Source organism: Salminus brasiliensis, chromosome 14 (assembly GCF_030463535.1).
Source record: "Salminus brasiliensis chromosome 14, fSalBra1.hap2, whole genome shotgun sequence".
NCBI lineage: Eukaryota > Metazoa > Chordata > Actinopteri > Characiformes > Bryconidae > Salminus > Salminus brasiliensis.
Window position 1 is genome coordinate 2533296 of NC_132891.1, and position 5212 is coordinate 2538507.

The following is a 5212-nucleotide window of genomic DNA, read 5'->3' on the forward strand; positions in this document are numbered from 1 at the left end:
TGTCATTCGGAGTAAAGGTTTCTGTGGTCTCGGTTTGGATGTGGTCTGATTTGGATGGAGTTTAGTTGGGATACAGTTGGATTAGGACGGTTGTTCGGGATCCTGTAAGATTAGGATGAAGTGTGTGGGTTTACGCTCAGATTATGGCAGAATTTTGTCTGAATACAGGTGGATTATGATTGTTTTTGAAATATCGACTGATTTAGGAGTCGGACCGTTTTGTTGCCATATAGTGGGAGTCAGACAATTTTGTTTTGCTGTACTCTGATCACAACCATTTTGTTGATATACAGCTGGATTATGATTACTTTCTTGATATACAGTCATATATTCAGACAATTTTCTTGGGAAACAGTCGGATTATGACGTGTGTTTGGATACAGTCGGATTATGACCATTTTTTTTGGGATACAGCTGGATCATGACAGAATTTTCTTGGGAAACAGTCGGATTATGACCACTTTGGGGGGATACAGCTGGATTGTGACAGAATTTTGTTGGGATACAGTCGGATTATGACTGCTTTCTTGATATACAGTCATATTCAGACAATTTTCTTGGGAAACAGTCGGATTATGACGTGTGTTTGGATACAGTCGGATTATGACCATTTTTTGTGGGATACAGCTGGGTCATGACAGAATTTTGTTGGGATACAGTTGGATTATGATTACTTTCTTGATATACAGTCGTATATTCAGACAATTTTCTTGGGAAACAGTCGGATTATAACACGTGTGTTTGGATACAGTCAGATTATGACCATTTGTTTTGGGATTCAGCTGGATCATGACAGAATTTTCTTGGGAAACCAGTCACATTATGACCATTTTGGGGGGGATACAGCTGGATTGTGACAGAATTTTGTTGGGATACAGTTGGATTGTGTTTACTTTCTTGATATACAGTCATATATTCAGACAGTTTTGTTTGGCTGTACTCCGATTACAACCATTTTCTTGATATACAGTCAGATTATGACCATTTTTGGGGGGATACAGTTGGATCATGACAGAATTTTGTTGGGATACAGCTGAATTATGATTACTTTCTTGATATACAGTCATATATTCAGACAATTGTCTTGGAAAACAGTCGGATTATGACACGTGTGTTGGGATACATCTGGATTATGACCATTTTGTTGATATACAGTCAGATCATGACAGAATTTTGTTGGGATTCAGTTGGATTCAGACAATTCTGTTCAGTAGGATTCAGTAGGATTCAGAGTTTTGTTAGGATAAAGTCGGTTTATGGCGTGTTGTTGGGGTTACGACCGTATCGTTGGGATGCATTTGGATTCAGATCATTCTGTTGGGATCCCCCTGCCATGGGGGTGGTTTAGTTGGACTGAATCAGAATGCTCTTGTTCTATTTCTTGGGTCAGATTTAAGTTTTCAAACCCAGCTCTAGCTGCTCTATTCTTCATATGTCTGGGTGTACTTTGTCCTGCAGTATGGATTTACAGTAGATTTTTGCTTCAGCATTTGCTCGCTTTACCCCCAGATGCCCAATAAGTCCACATCAAACTTCATAACTGAAGCTCTGAGTTTTTTTAGTTGTTTTTTTTTTTTTATCATTTTGCAGCCTTTGAGGAATCCATAGAAAAGCCATTTACACACAAGTCCTTAAGGACACACAAAACAATGTGTTTTTGTGCTGGGGCAGAGCACAGTAGCCATTAGTCCGGCCTGCACCAGTGCCTGGAAAGCTCTGCTGTCTGTCTCTCGGGTGATGGATGTGTGAATGTTTTTATTATTTTTTTTATTTTATGAGTCTGCTGCAAAAAGAAAGAACCCCATTACTGTCTGCCCAACAATACGGTTGATGGAAGTAAGGAAGTTAGATAAAAGAATGGAGGAATGCTTTTAAAAGCTGTCACTTCTACTGTCACACCTCCCTCTGCCGAGAGAGAGAGAAGGAGAGGGAGGAAAGAAGTGTAAGAAGGAAACCAGTGTTTTGAATATTTTCTAAAATCTGATCAAATCTGATTCTGACCTTAATTGTCGGCTCTTAAAAAAAACCTTTTCTCCCTTTTACAGGTCAGGAAGAGCAAGTCGCCTCAAACCTGGTATGAAGGAAGCGTTGAAGATGAGGAGGAAGAAGATTTCCATGTGGTGGAGACTCATGATGAGCAAGTAGACAGACCGAGCCTGGACAGCAGCACATGGAGCGTCCCACGTTTGCTAGGACTGGATGAGATTGACTTGAATCTGATGTGCGAGCTGAAGCTCTCAGAAGACAGCAAGCTGCTCAGCCTCAGCCAGATCCAGCAGGTAAGAAAACCACAAGCTCCGGCATTAGGCATGCTTCTACTGCAGAGTTCAGGGACTTTCTCAGGAACTTGTTTCAGGCACTCAGAAAACTGAGGAAATAAAAAAAACCCAAACAAGTTGGCTTTCAGAGTCCTTGGATCATTTTACTAGATCTTTAGTAACTCAAAAAGCTCCAGAGAGCTCCTCAAAGGATTACAGAGCTTTGGTGTAAACATCCAGACACCATTACGGTTCCAGAACCTTGATGGTAGCATAGTTTTGGTTCCTTAAAGATTTCAGAACCTTAAAGAAAACGTATGTATCCTACTCTGGAGTAGATAGCTTGAACTCCTCAAGAAGTTCCAGGACCTTGATGGAAGTATACTTATACTTCTAGAAGGTTTTAGTTTTAGTTAAAGGTTCCAGATCCTTAAAGAAATGTTTACTTTAAGGATCTGGAACCTTTAAAGAACTTAAACCTTCTGAGCATTTTAGAAGTACAAGTATGCTCCCATTTAGGTTCTGTAATGTTTTAAGGAACTTTTTTAGGAACTCTGGGGAAAAGAAAACCCTAGAAGGTTTACTTTCAGGGTCTTTGGAACATTTCACTAGATCTTTAGTAAAGGTTCCAGAACCATGAAGGAAATGGATACTTCTAGAAAGCTTTAGTTCCTCTGAAAATTCCTGAACCTTGATGGAAGCCTACTTTTACTTCTAGAAAGTTGTTTAGTTCCTTAAAGTTTCCAGAACATTTATGAAAAAGTACTTGTAGAATGCTTTACAGAGCTTTGGTGGAAACGTCTGTACACTTCTAGAATGCCTTCATTTTCCAAAAGGTTCCAGAACCTTGATGGTAGCATAGTTTTTGGTTCTTTAAAGATTCCAGAACCTTAAAGAAAATGTATGTATCATTATAGTTTGCTTGAAATCCTCAAGAAGTTCCAGGACCTTGATGGAAGCATACTTTTACTTCTAGAAGGTTTTATTCCCTTAAAGGTTCCCGATCCTTAAAGAAAACCTACTTCTGAGCGTTTTAGAAGTACAAGTATGGTCCCATTTAGGTTCTGTAATCTTTCAAGGAACTTTTTTAGGAGAAACCCTCCTAAACCCACTTCTAGAATGCCTTTGTTTACCAAAATGTTCCAGAACCTTAAAGGAAACATAGTTTTAGTTCCTTAAAGATTTCAGAACCTTAAAGAAAATGTATGTATCCTACTCTGCAGTAGATTGCTTGAACTCCTCAAGAAGTACCTGGACCTTGATGGAAGCATACTTATACTACTACTTATATAGAAGGTTTTAGTTTTTTAAAGGTTCCAAATCCTTAAAGAAAACCTGCTTATTCACATGAAACACTCTAGTTCCTCAAAAGAACTTTAATGGAAGCATACATATACTTCTAGAACGCTTCTAGTGTACTCAGAAGGTTCCAGAACCTTAATGACCTTGATGTTCCTTCAAAATGTTCCAGATTACTAAAGACAACATACTTATCCATCTGGAATACTGTAGTTCTTCAAAAGAACCTTAATGGGATCATACCTGTACTTCTGGAATGCTGGAAAAACTCTGGTACTTCCAAAGTTCCAGAACCTTGATGGAAATGTACCTATACTTTTAGAATGCTTTCATCCCTCAAAGGGTTCCAGAACCTTGATGACAATTTCTTTTAAAAAGGTTCCAGACCCTGGACTACTTATCCCTCTAGAAGAGCCAGAGCTCTAGGAATTTCCAGAACCTTGATGAAAGAATACTTGGACTTCCAGAATGCTTTAGTTGTTCAAAAGGTTCCAGAACATTGGTGGGAACACATCTACACTTCCAGAACTCTAGAACCCCAGAACTCTGAATGCATCTGAATCTGCAGAACTCTTTAGTTCCTAAAAGATTTATAAACCTTGGTGGAAATGTGCTGATAGTCCCAAAAAGCTTTAGTTGCTCCGAAGACAAAAGAACCCTGGTGGAAATGCAACCCCACCTCTGGTTGTAGAACCTTGCTGGAATTTTTTTCTGAAACTAGAAACCAGATCTCTTCAGTTCCTAAAAAGGTTTCTAAAACTTTGGTTCCTCAGAAGACTTTGTGTCAGAAGCTGCTTGGATTGTTTGTGTTAATGGTGTGATTTTGTAATTGGTCTTCAATAGATTCTTTCTTTTTTAAAGCAACGGAAACTTTATAAACGTTCTCCTCCAGGAAAACGATGAATTTAACGTTCTTTAGAAATTGTAAATCATTTGCAGTTTCTTAGAAACGGAACTGAGGGTTTTCGTGATCACAAAAGAGTAGGGCATCACAAAAATAAATAAATAAACAAACAGAAGTAAAATGTTGTGGGTTATTTTTCCCCCCAGCTCTCTCAGCACCTCCCCACCATGCTAAGTGTGTGCAAGTGGATGCTGATCTATCAGACCCAAACCCACGGCAGCAGCCTGAGGACGCTGTACAGGGCGACCGAACAGCTGGACCGCTGCATGGTCTTGATCATCCGAGACACCTACGGCCAGGTAAGCCTGCCGACCTCCACGAACCATTCCGCTTGCTGTGGCCATTGGCCCGGGGTCGATGGCGCTTGGGGTGGGTTCTAGTGTGATGTTGGTCCACCGTGTGTATTTTAATACATTTGCATGTTAATATATTTTTTTCAGGTGTTTGGTGTCGTATGCTCCGCCCCTCTCAGAGTAAGCCCCTCCTACTACGGCACAGGGCAGACCTTTCTATTCTCCTTTTCCCCACATCTACAGGTCAGCCTAACTCTTTATCCCTGTATCCCTCTGATCTATTCTTGTATAGCCCAGCTGGCTGCAGCAGCAGTGTGGACGTTCTCAGAAGGTAGCTAAAGGAGTTGAGGTTCTGCAGTGTGGAGCTATTTTACAGTGGAACCTAAAAACAGACCATAATATCTGACCCTTTATAAAACTCTCACTGAAACGCTCTATTTTACCAGCGGGAGAACCGG